Genomic DNA, 13,681 nt, shown 5'->3' with positions numbered 1-13,681 from the left:
GATGTTTACAATGTAGCTTTTCTACAGAAGAATGTGTTGCACATTATTGGACAATTAGGGAAACTGAAAAAATTTCCTCTATGGCCTCCTACCTCCCATTCTCAACATCTTCCTCTCAAGCCCCAAGGGGAATGAAGGCTGAGTGCCCCCTGAAAACACTAGAGAAGAGAGGAGGAGGCCAAGTCTCATTCACTCCGATAAAACCGGTACCTGCCCCGGAACTCATATGGCTTCAGCTTCTTCCAACTTCTGGAGCAAGTGAAAGGAAATAAGTCTGTTCTGAAGTTCAAGCAACCCCTCTTACCTAACCCTTAGTACCAGAGTAAACATCTCAAGCCCCAATTCAGCCACCTGAGAGGAAATACGGCGGCTCCGGAGGATTACTGTCACTCTACCCAAAGTTCACCATATGGGCAGGAGGTCTAATTAGTAACTGTTCACAAATTAGAGCCAGCGAAACTGGACTAACTTCAGTTCTGGCTCTAAGATTAACCAATTGTCAACTTTCAGCAAGTTACTTGACCACTCTGTGCCTCAGTTTCTTCATTTGTTAAAAAATGGGAAAAATTGTTATAAGGATTAAGTAAGTTCACATGTATTAAGTACTTATTAGCATGGTGCCTGGCACATAGCAATCAAGACGTTATCACTCAATATAGATTCGATATCACCACGAATGAAAAGTTACAAAAATGTTCTCTCCATTTTTTTGTTTTAAATAAGCTCTCAAGCCCAATGTGGGGCTTGAACTCATGACCCTGAGATCAAGATTCACATGCTCTACTGACTAAGCCAGCCAGGCATCTCTCTCTCCTTTTTTAAAGCGGTATTATTTTTTTCCTGGTCTTCAGAGTAGTAGTTAGGTTAGTAGGAAGACATAATTTAGCAAGTGGACATCAATAACCAGAAAGAGTTTATGTACCTCTGAAATACTTCTATTCACCCCTGCCTCACATATGCACTCCTCAAATAAAATCCAGATGTTTAAATTACAAGAACATATGGGTAATAAACAATAAATTTACTTTACCTATGTTGTTTTAATATTTAATAATATTTTATATTATTTATACATTTATAATGTTTAATAATACTTAAAAGAAAGCATTTTATTTATTTTTATATTTTTAAAACATTTTTATTCATTTTTGAGAGACAGAGAATGCTAGCAGAGGAGGGGCAGAGACAGAGAGGGAGACACAGAATCTGAAGCGGGCTCCAGACTCTGAGCTGTCAGCACAGAGCCTACTGTGGAGCTTGAACCCATGAACTGTGAGATCATGACCTGAGATGAAGTCAGATGTTTAGTCAACTGAGCCACGCTGGTACCTCTAAAAGAAAGCATTTTAAAAGTCAATGCAACTACCAATGAGGATGTGGAACAACAAAAACATTCATATCCTACTGCAGAGAGTGTTGATTGATATGACCGCTTTGGAAAATAGTCAATATGAAGTCACCGGCTCATGCCTAGGTATATACACAACAGAAATGCATACAGAGATACACCAAAAGACATACACAAGAATGTTTGCAACAGGAAAAAGTGGAAATAATTCAAATGTCCATCAACAATAGAATGGATAAATTATGATGAATTCATAAAATGAAAGATTATATAGCAACCAAAATTAATGAACTACAGTTATAGTAAGACAGTAGTATGGATGGATCTTTAAAATATAAAGTAAGCTGGGGTGCCTGGGTGGCTCAGTCAGTTAAGCATCCATCTCTGGATTTTGGCTCAGGTCATGATCTCACAGTAGTGAGTTGGGCTCCATGCTGAGTGTGGAGCCTGCTTGGGATTCTCTCTCTCTCCCTCTCTCTGCTCCTCCCCTCCTAGTGCACATGTTCTCTCTTTCTCCCTCTCTCTCAAAAAAAGTTAACATTATATATATATATATATATATATATATATAATAAGTCAAAGAAGTCAGACACACAAAACAAGAATACCTACTTGTATGATTCTACTTCTATAAAGTTCAAAAATAGGCAAAATTCAATCATACTGTTAAGGAATTACTCATGGGGGTAAAACTATAAACAACAGCAAGGAAGTGAATACTATTAAAGTCAAGGGTGTGATTACCTAAGAGCTGGAAGAGATTTGAGCTGGGAAAGGTATGCAGAGCTCTTCTGGGGTGCAGGCAATGTTCAAAAAAAAATTTTTTTTTAACTGGCACAGTGGTTATATAGGTGTTTGCTTTGTAACCATTTATTAAATTGTACATTTGTTTTATACATGTTTCTCCCTATGCATTATAATTCACAATATAATGCACAATAATTCACAATAAAGTGTTAGAAGGACAGGAGGGGAGAAGGCGGGAAAAGAAGGAGGGAAGGAAGGAAAGAAAGAAGGAAAGAGGAAGGAAGGAAGGAAGGAAGGAAGGAAGGAAGGAAGGAAAAAAGAACTAGAAAACAAAACAAATAAAAGGAGAGAAAGCATTGTAACAATTAGGTTTCTATATATTATAACACAAGTAATTTGTAATATTTATTAATACATGAAATTCAAGCAATTTTTTCATCAAGGAAAATAAAGGGGCACCTGGGTGACTCAGTCGATTAAGTGCTGGACTTCAGCTCAGGTCATGACCTCATGGTTCATGAGTTCGAGCTCTGTGTCTGGCTCTGTGCTGACAGCTTGGAGCCTGGAGCCTGCCTCGGTTTTTGTGTCTCCCCCTCTCTGTGCCCCTCCCCCCCTTTCTCTCTCTCTCTCTCTCTCTCTCTCTCTCTCAAAAATAAACATTAAAAAAATTTTTTTTAATCAAGGAAAATAAAAAATTAGAAACATTCTTACTACATAGTGAAAAAATTAATAGCATTGTTGTCTATATTGCATTTAATTGACTAGGCTTTGAGAAATTTATATTTGAAAATTTTTCAAATGAATTCTTGTAATTACTCTATTATTACAAACTGGTTAATAAACACCCTGATGACCACGTAACTGCATTCCTATTCCAGAGTTTTTTAATTGATATAATGCACATGGGACAGCTATACTGCTTGCTGAAGCAGAAAAAGCTACCAAATTTTCTTAGTAGGAAAACTATCTTTTCACAAGCTGTATATAACAACAATAATAACACAGCTGACATGTTGTAGCAATTTATAAGTAACTTTATACATATTTAATTTGGTCCAACAACATATGTAAGGTAAACTGGGAAGATATTCTTATACTTATTTTATAGGTAAAAAACCCTGAGACTCAAGTTGCTTAAAGGATTTGCCCAAGATCGCAAATTTCAAACATACACAAAAGTAGACATTACTGTAACAAACTCCCATATACCCATTATCCAGCTTTAACAATTACCCACTCATGCTGACCTCACTTCATCTATAACCATCCTCCCTTCCTACTAAGTTATTTGGAAGCCAATCCCAGACATGGTATCATTTCATGTGTAAATATTTCATTATGTGTATCTAAAGATGAAAACTCTCTTTATGATTTAACAATATAATCATATCACACCTAAAAAATTAACAGTAATTTCTTAACATCAAATATTTGGACAGTCTTCAGATAGTCTCCTTCTGGCCTATATATGACAATTTTACATATATATGTGTGCATAATTTTTATTTATTTATTTTTTTAATTTATTTATGTTTGAGAGAGAGAGAGACAGAGTGCGAGTTGGGGAGGGACAGAGAGAGGGAGACACAGAATCCGAAGCCGGCTCCAGGCTCTGCACTGTCAGCACAGAGCCCGATGCGGGGCTCTAACTCACAAACTGTGAGATCATGACCTGAGCTGGAGTCGGACGCTCAACTGACTGAGCCCCCCAGGCACCCCATATTAGAGGTTCTTGTAAGGAATTTTGGGAAGAAATCTAGGGAGGCAAAATAAGATAACATTGTTCTGTGTAGGTTGGTGTTATTTGATTTAAAAAAATTTTTTTAATGTTTTTTATTGATTTTTGAGAGACAGAGAGAGAGAGTGAGCGGGGGAAAGGCAGAGAGAGAGGGAGACACAGAATCTGAGGCAGTCTCCAGGCTCCGAGCTGACAGCACAGAGCCCGACGTGGGGCTTGAACTCACAAACCGTGAGATCATGACCTGAGCTGAAGTCGGACGCTCAACCGACTGAGCCACCCAGGCGCCCTGTGTGTACAATTTTTAAAGATCTAACAAATGGCTTGTTAAAATAGGATCTAAATAAGGTCTACACTTTGCATTTGACTGACATGTCTTTTTTGTGTTTTAATCAATTTTTCTCCTTTTTTTTCCTTCCATGTGATTTATTAAAGAAATGGATTTATTTGTCCGTAGCATCTCCCACATTCTGGAATTCACTAGTTATATCTCAGTGGTGTCATTTAACATGTTTCCCTGTCCCTTATATTTCCTATAGACTGATATGAAGCCTAGATACCCATTTTGATTCAAGCTCAGTTTTTTTGGCAAGAATATTTAACGGGTGGTGCTGTGCTCTGACCACTTCTCTCTCTTGTGATGTTAGCAGTCATTGATAGTCAGTGCCTTGATCCATTAATTCATCAGGGGTTGGCCAACTGGGGATATTTTATCAGTCCTTCTTCATTCCTTGGCTGGCATACCTCTCTATAAACCTTTCTTTCATCAAAGTATTTGATCAACCTGAGGTTCAATTTATATATGAAATCAAGCTAAAGGCTGGATTCTTTCCCTCTACTTATCCAGTTTTCAGAATTAGCTAGTTAAAAACCTAGAGCTTTGAACAACCAATATCTTAATCAGAGATTAGATAAAATTTCCACCTAAAACATCCTGATCTAAAATATTACCTATTTCAGTGTAAATGATTTGTGTATGAGAAAGACTGAGTTAATGAAACTTCACTTTGAAGTCAGAGTCCAGTAAAACAAAAACATTTTACTTATTTTTTATCATGAAGTAAAAACATTAATCACCCAGACTTAATATCACATATCTTCTCCATCCTTCTCACACTTTCATTTTGGGGGTGGGTGGGGCTGGAAGATTAGTGTTAATAAGACAAGACTGCAATTTAAAGGGAGGTAAAACCCAACTCCAAATGGATTTTTCTTTAGGAAAGAAACCCAAAACCGAAAGAAAACAGGTAAAATTAGCTATTGGAAATTATGGCCATGTGAATCAACCCTTGCTCCCCACATCTGGCAGCACTTAGCTCCCTGAGGGCATGCTTGGTGCCCTAGGGCCCCGGTACACATGTGTGACCAGCCGGGCAACAACAAAGGACACAAAGGCTAGAGAAAGAGGCAGCAGGTAACCATCAGGCCGGCCAAATGGCTGAGGCACTTTGACAAAACACACAATGAAGCAACTGGTTATTCCCATGGCTGAAAAGTCAACGAGGGAGGGCTTTTATTTTAGGATTCAAATTCCACAACTCGCCTCTTTAAGTCACTGGGTTACTTCCTTGTTTTAATCGAGTCCACAAATCCTCCCTTTTCTTTCAGACACTCAGTGAAAAGCATCGGAGACAAACTGTATAAAGCCACCTTGTGTTCTTGCCAAAAACCCATCTGAGAATTCAACTAGACTGTTTTCTGGACTCTACTTCCAGACTGTGGAGGCAGTGAAGGTGCCAAGTTATTCTGCACACACACTGGCATTATGCTCAACAAGAGACAGAAGTGTTCGTGAATGATGTAGTTCATCTTATCATATCCATTCTACAACCCAGACAATGAGTACAGTACTATCAGTTTTACATATGGCTTCTGCCTAAGCAGACATATCCTAATTATGAAGCAGGGGCTTTGTCTCTCCCACAGCCTAAAGTCCTCTTGGTAGGTAATGTCTCCCCTGCCTCCCACCAAGAATCCCCACTCTCCCCTCTGCCTCCTCACCAAAACTATTAGAAACATTCCAACTTATTCCTTATAATCAAATCTTAGCAAAGCTCAGGAATGAGAACTCCTATTAAACTAAGGCTTTATGGGGAAAATTCCTTAACCCAGATTCTAATAGTTTGAAATTTTAGGTTCCAAACAGTGTGGAGGGGAGATATTTTGGGGCCAGTGGACTCTTCCACTGATTTTAGTGACGCCTTTGTTAATAATCTGTTTCATATATATGAAGCTCTGGGGGAAGGAGGAGATGACTATAAATATCTTAGTCTCCTCTTCCAGTGAACTATTTATTTCTAGATTACAAACTTTTGAAAATGATAAGCCCTTAAGATAAATTTTTTTTTTAATGTTTATTTATTTTTGAGAGACAGAAAAAGACAGAGTGTGAGTGGGGGAGGGGGAGAGAGAGAGGGAGACACAGAACCCGATGCAGGCTTCGGGCTCTGAGCTGTCAGCACAGAGCCTGATGCAGGGGCTCGAACTCACGAGCTGTAAGATCATGACCTGAGCTGAAGTCGGACGCTTAACCAACTGAGTCACCCAGAAGCCCCAAAATAAGGTATTTCTAAATTGTCATTCAGTATTTACTTCTCAAAAGAATTTCTTGAGGGGCACCTGAGTGGCTCAGTCGGTTAAGCACCTAATTCTTGATTTCAGCTCAGGTCATGATCTCAAGGTTCGGTTCGTGAGATAGAGCCCAACATTGGGCTGTGTGCTGACGGCACTGAGCCTGCTTGGGATTCTCTCTCCTCTCTCTCTGCCCCTCCCTGGGTCATGCATGTGCTCTCGCTCTCTCGCTCTCTCTCTCTCTCTCTCTCTCTCTCAATCCCTCAAAATAATTAGAAAAAAAATAATTAGAAAAAAAAACAACTTAAAACTAAGCAACAGGGAGATTTTTTGGTGTATATATACATACATATACTCATATAGGTGGGTATACAATTAATCATGGAATTAAGACATCTTTTAACAAATGGATCACATACAATTAAATATTTGTGGAAGCTAAATATATTTTTATTTCTATTTTTTTATTTTTATTTTTTCTAAGATTTTACTTTTTATTTATTTATTTTTTAAATGTTTATTTATTTTTGAGATAGAGAGAGACAAAGCATGAGCAAGGGAGGGGCAGAGAGAGAGAGGGAGACACAGAATCCGAAGCAGGCTCCAGGCTCTGAGCTGTCAGCACAGAGCCCGATGTGGGGCTCAAACCCACAAACTGTGAGATCATGACCTGAGCTGAAGTCAGATGCCCAACTGACTGCACCACCCAGGCGCCCCTAAAGATTTTACTTTTTAAAAGTAATCTCTACACCCAGCATGGGGCTCGAACTCCCTACTCCGAGATCAAGAGTCGCATGCTCTGCTGAGCCAGCCAGGCGCCCCTATGTTTTCATTACTAAATGCAGGAGAAAATTAAATGAAAGATTTTATTAAGAAACAGAATATTTCTTGCTAATTGATATTACTCCAGTGTCTCCAATTTAAGATAAAAGGCAGACAGGTTAATGAGTGCATTACTGTTGCTCACAACTTTATTACAAAACCAGAAGCATATCAAGGATTTGAACTGGGAAAGATACTTCTCAATGCTGAAGGCTGGGGTCAGAGTTCACGGGTTAAGAATGCAGACAGGGTTTTTTTTCCGGGATATACTTCCTATAATGAGATAGCAATGTTTTGTTACACATCTCTGGATCCCCTCACTTCTTGCCTCCTTTAGCTCGTTTCCACCTCTGCGATATGTTGTTGTTGTTTTTTTTTAATGTGGACTTAAAAATAAACAAAGTTGGGGTTCATGAATTTGAGGAGGTTATTTTTGAGGGCTATAGTTTTCTCATTCACCTACTATTTTGGAAAATGTTTGCCATAAATGTCCATACTATGGCAGACTCTAAAACCAGAAAATATAATCCCCATCTTTGCTTTACTGTAATATAGACAGTTTCTCCTATTGAGGTTTGTCCTTAGATTTTACAAATGGGCAAGAACTAAACGATGTTGGAGTTTTTATAGTTCAAGTTACTAATTTCCCTGCTTAAAATCCTCAATGTGGGGCTGTTGGGGGGCTCAGTTGAGCGTCCAACTTCGGCTCAGGTCATGATCTCATGGTTCATGTGTTCGAGCCCCGCATCAGGGTTTGTGCTGACAGCTCAGAGCCTGGAGCCTGCTTCAATTCTGTGTCTCCCTCTCTCTCTGCCCCTCTCCTGCTTGCACACTGTCTCTTTCTCTCCCTCAAAAATAAATAAACATTAAAAAAATTATTTTAAAAAGTATAATGATGAATGGTATCTAATCTTTTACTTTTCTATTTCAATGTGATCAAAGTGAGAAAGCAGAGTACAAGAAGTAAATAGGGGTGCCTGGGTGGCTCAGTCGGTTGGGCACTCAACTTTGGCTTAGGTCGTGATCTCGAGGTTCATAAGTTTGAGCCCCGCATCAGGCTCTATGCTGACAGCTCAGAGCCTGCAGCCTGCTTCAGATTCTGTGTCTCCCTTTCTCTCTGCCCCTCCCCTGCTCGTGCTCGGTCTCTCTCTCTCTCTCTCTCTCTCTCTCTCTAAAATAAATAAACATAAAAAAAATCCTCAATGTTCATCAACTACTTTTAGAACATAATTCCAGGGACACCTGGCTGGCTCAGTCAGTGGAGCATAGGACTCTTGATCTCAGGGTTGTGAATTCAAGACCCACGTTGGGTGTAGAGATTACTTAAAAATGAAATCTTAAAAAAAAGAAAAAAAGAAAATAATTCCACCTTCTCAGAGTCTATGAGGCCCCACATGGTCTGGCCCCTACTTCTCTGGCCTCCTCACACTCCCTGTCACTTGCTGTGGGGACCCCCTTTCTGCTTCTCAGATGCACAAAGTCTCTTCTCATTTTTGCATTTGTTCTTTCACATCCTTCAGGCCTCAGCTCAAATGTCACTTCAGCAAAGAGGCCTTCTAGACCACTGTCTTTAAAGTGGTCTCCTCGGTTACTCATTCCTTCTTAACTTTATTTCCCTCAAAGCACTTTCCCCATTTTGGAGTCACAGGGTTTGCCTAATTGTATCTGGTTGTCTCCCCTACCAGAACACCCAACTCCATGAGGTCTATACTCCACCTCCTGCTGCAGCAGCTGTTGGGGTCTGTCCTTCTCTTTCTTTAGGTCTCCTCAGCCTGGTAAAATCTTTAGTACTTTGCGCTTGGAGTTTCTTCTTCTGAGTCTCATTTTTAGAAAATATTTATTTATTTATGAGAGTACAAGTGGGGGAGGGGCAGAGAGCGGGGGACAAAGGATCTGAAGTGGGCTCTGTGCTGACAGCAGGGAGCCTGAAGTGGGGCTCCAACTCACGAACCATGAGATCATGACCTGAGCTGAAGTCAGATGCTTAACTGACTGAGCCATCCAGGTGCCCCTCAGAGTCTCACTTTTATAATTTGGATTTCACTTTCTTGTCAAAGAAACTTGTCAAAAGAACTATCCACATAAGCAAACACCACAGTAGATATAAAACACAGCTAATTCATCTGCTACCCAAAAAGCTGGGGATGAGAAAACTTCATGCAAACTTCCCAGCAAATGACATTTGTAGATAAATTAAAAATGAAGAAACTGATTTTTTCAAAAGTACAGTGTAAGAAGGGAAAAATCAAATAACACACAAATATATATGTATCTGTATACAAAATTACATATATATAAAATCAAGTACACATATATTATATATACACACACACATACATTATCTGTAAGTACAAGATGACATCTGATGACTAACTCTAGACTTACAGATATGTGGTTTTATGTTTCAGGCTGGGAGTTCTCTAGTATTTATCATCTAGCCCAGTGCTGGCTGGGAGTTCTCTAGTATTTATCATCTAGCCTAGTGCTGGCTCAGTGCCAGGCATAGAGTCGGCAATCAGTATGCAATTGTTGAATGAAGGAATGAACCCTGGAATGATCTTGGCATATCTAACTTCATTCTTCTAGACATCTTCACACTGCTCTGAAGGAAAACTGGGCTGTAAGGAACTAATGTGGTTCTGCTATGAGTAAAACTGCCCCAATCCAGAAACCTCATGCTTGCTTTCAGGACAAAATAAATGCAAGTATTAAAAACTCATCTCCTCTGCCTCAGAATGGGATGGAGGTACAGAATCAGTGGCTCTGACTCACTTGTACTTATACCAGGTCACCCTGCCAGCAACTATGGTTTCACCAAAGGGCCCCAAGCCTTCTGTTCAATTGTATGGCCATCCCTTCATTAAGATAATGAAATATCTTAATGAAATAAATGTTGGAGGCACCAGGACAAATTTTAAAGATTACTATATTGTGAAAATAAGACTAAGATGTGAATGCAAGAAAGCCTTTCTGCTTTGGGTGCCAACAGTGTTAGTAGGTAGCTATGGATTCACTGTGAATGCTTTAAAAGCCTAACTTAGAAAATGAAAACTCCGGGGCACCTGGGTGTCTCAGTCAGTTAGGCATCCAACTTCAGCTCAGGTCACGATCTTGTGGTTCATGGGCTCAAGTCCTGCATTGGGCTCTGTGCTCAGAGCTCAAAGCCTGGAGCCTACTTTGGATTCTGTGTCTCCTTCTCTCTCTGCCCCTCCCCTGCTCGCACTCTGTCTCTCTCTCACACAAAAATAAATAAACATTTTAAAAAAAGAAAAAAAAAAAAAAAGAAAACTCCACGATGAGAGGGAGAAGGTTCTTCTATGAACTACTTACTAAGTTAAAATATGGGGCTATCCCTAGGAAATAACGGATCTCAACAACAGTCACTAACATGACAAAAAAAGAAAAACCCAGGAGCACCTGGCTGGCTTAGTCAGAAGAGCATACAATTCTTGATCTTGGGGTCATGAGTTCGAGCCCCATATTGGGTGTAGAGATACTTACATAAATAAATTTTAGAAGAGAGAGAGAGAGAGAACCAGACATGTATCTCATGATGGAAGCATATGACACTACCTATGATGTATTCTTGCCCCCAAATTGAACTTTAATCTGGTCAAGCTTCAGGATGAAGTGATGGAGTTTACAGGAAATACAGGGGAAAGAAAAATGGTAAATGACATCATGGGGAGCCAATCAGAAAATCTAGACTGAGAAAATCTAAAGAACAAATGACCTGGTTTCTTCAACAAATAAATCACATGGGGGAAAAAAGAGGGAAGGGGAACCTATAGATTAAAAGATTAAAGAGACACATCAATCAAATGCAGTGTGTGGATTGTGTTTGCTTCTTGATTTCAACAAATCAATTGTGTAAAAAAAAAAAGAGAGAGAGACAGAGAGACAGAGACAATCAAGGAAACGTAGCCACTGACATATTTGATACTAAAGAATTACTCTCAAATTTTATAAGATTTAATAATGATATCTTTCTAGAGTACTTATATTTTAATATTTTAGAGTTGCCTACTAGAATATTTATTAATGTAATCATATATCTAAGATTTACTTCCGAAAATAATCTGTGGAGTAGGAGTAGATGAACATAGAAATGAAACAGAATTGTTGAAGTTGGGTGATGGGTCCATGGAAGTTCATTACACTGTTCTCTCTACTTTAGCGTATGTTTAAAATTTTCCCCAAGAGGGGTGCCTGGGTGGCTCAGCTGGTTAAGCATCTGACTTCAGCTCAGGTCATGATCTCATGGTTTGTGGGCTCAAGACCCACATCAGGCTCTGTGTAGACAACTTAGAGCCTGGAGCCTGCTTCAGATTTTGTGTCTCCCTCACTCTCTGCCCCTCCCTTGCTTGCACTCTGTCTCTGTCTCAAAAATAAATAAACATTAAAAAAATTCCCTAAGAAAAAGCTTAAAAAAAATACACACACACACACACACACACACACACACACACACACACACGATTCTATCAGTTAACATAAGACCCATCAAAATGCATCTACACCAATTCTCATGTGGTCCAATAACCACGTTGATATCACACTGTGTGTTTACTAAAATGCAGATTTCTGAGCTCTGTCCCAGACATACTGATTGAGAAAACCCAGGTATGGAAGCTGGAATCTCATTTTTAAAAACTAAATGATTTTTACACACACTGAAACTTCCTACATAAATGATTCTTATAACCACTAGAATTTGAGAATCATTGACTGGGCATTTTGTGTCAGACTTCATTTTTCACTTTCCAAGTGAGAAAATCAAAGAATAGAGATAAATTAATTGGCCAGAATTCACTTTGAGACTCTGAAAGAATTGAGATCCTTGAGCCTTTCCTATCTTGACTTTCCAGTCTACCATTCAAACACCAACTGAGCAGCACGGCCTCATTTAAAAACATATTATCATTAGCTTTTAAAAGTTGAGTTCCAGTCCCACCAGAACCAATTTACCCTTTTGACCATTCAAGAATAAAGCACATACATACACAACATAAGTATTGCAGGAGGCCCATATAAGATCTTTTTAAAAAGAGGCTCTATCAGGATGTAAGAGATAGTCTGGCATTCTGATAAAAGTCGAGGTGTTCTTGGCCAAATACCTGGGATTTGGCTGAAACTGAAAGTCCATTTTCATCTGATAGGGCCTTAGTATAAGGTATATAGCACGGGAGTCACCTGCTTGCCATTGGTGAAGATTATGTGTCAGGAGGCCATGTCCTTTCCCGTGGTTATGGTTCTGGAGGCCAATTCTTATCTGCCCAGAGAGGTCAATGGTTGTGCTGCATGGTTTGGATTTCTAAGAGCTCTTCTTGTTTGTAAGGACACCCTTGGCTTCCATGCTTGGTAATGGCCTTTCAAAACGTAACTGGAGAAAGTATGAGGTGGGCACATTTTTCTATTAAATGGCTACATTCACACCCCTCCCTCCTTCTGGTATTAATCCAAGTGGTTTGATTGTGAATGGGGGTGGGGATTAGAATTAAAAATGGAGGTGCACAGGGGCACCTGGGTAGCTCAACCGGTTAAGCGTCTGACTCTTGATTTTGGTTCAGGTCATGATCTCATGGTTTATGAGTTCAAGCCCCCCAGTCAGACTCTGCACTGACAGTGAGGAGCCTGCTTGGGATTCTCTCTCTCTCCCTCTCTCTCTGGCCCTCCTCCTCTCTCTCTCTTTCTCTCTCTCTCTCAAAATAAATAAATAAACATTTTTTTTAATGGAGGTACACAGACCCTCCAATGAACAAAACCCAGGGCCTTCATTCCCCGTCCCCAACATTTTATGAAAATTTTCAAACATACAAAAATGTTCAAAGAATTTTATGGTAAATAATCGTACGACGTACATTCTACAATTAACATTTCACTATATTTGCTCTTTATCACACTTCTAAACATCCCATCATTCATTTTTTCTTTGGCAGGGAGAAGTGTATTTCAAAGTAAGTTTCAAAGATCAGTAACCCCTTCCCCCATACTTCAACATGCATGTTATTAACCAACCCTCAATATGTATTTAAAAGTCCTTTTGTTTTTGTATTCTGAGGTAAAATTTACATACTATGACATACACAAATCTTAAGCATATCATTTGATGAGTTCTGCATCAAATGCATACACCTGTGTAACCAAATATCTATCAAGATATAGACTACTAATAACACCCTAAGAAGTTCCTTCCCCTTCCTTCCCAGCAACCCCCGCCCCACCCCACCCCCCAATCTAGTACCTGTGGAAACATGTGATCTGATGCTTCTACATCATCTGGTTAGGCTAGGGACTAAAACTATTATAACACTTCCCAGATAGGATAACTTAGGCCAGAGAGAGATTAATTATTTTTCTTAGATCACATGAACATGACATGAGAACCAAAACCTCAGACCCTGAATGGTTTCATGCTTTTCCTACTTGACTGTATTCCAAAATTTCACTTCAAA

The 13,681-nt window shown here is 39.4% G+C and overlaps 1 protein-coding gene across 3 annotated transcripts in view; it reads right to left on the bottom strand.

Annotated features, from left to right (window-relative positions):
- METAP1D (methionyl aminopeptidase type 1D, mitochondrial) overlaps positions 1–13,681 on the bottom strand; it is an 88,354-nt gene that overhangs the window by 37,915 nt on the left and 36,758 nt on the right. The window lies entirely within an intron of this gene.

Source organism: Panthera tigris, chromosome C1 (genome assembly GCF_018350195.1).
Source record: "Panthera tigris isolate Pti1 chromosome C1, P.tigris_Pti1_mat1.1, whole genome shotgun sequence".
NCBI lineage: Eukaryota > Metazoa > Chordata > Mammalia > Carnivora > Felidae > Panthera > Panthera tigris.
Note: the sequence above shows the minus strand (reverse complement) of the source record. Positions and strands in the feature narration are given on the sequence as shown.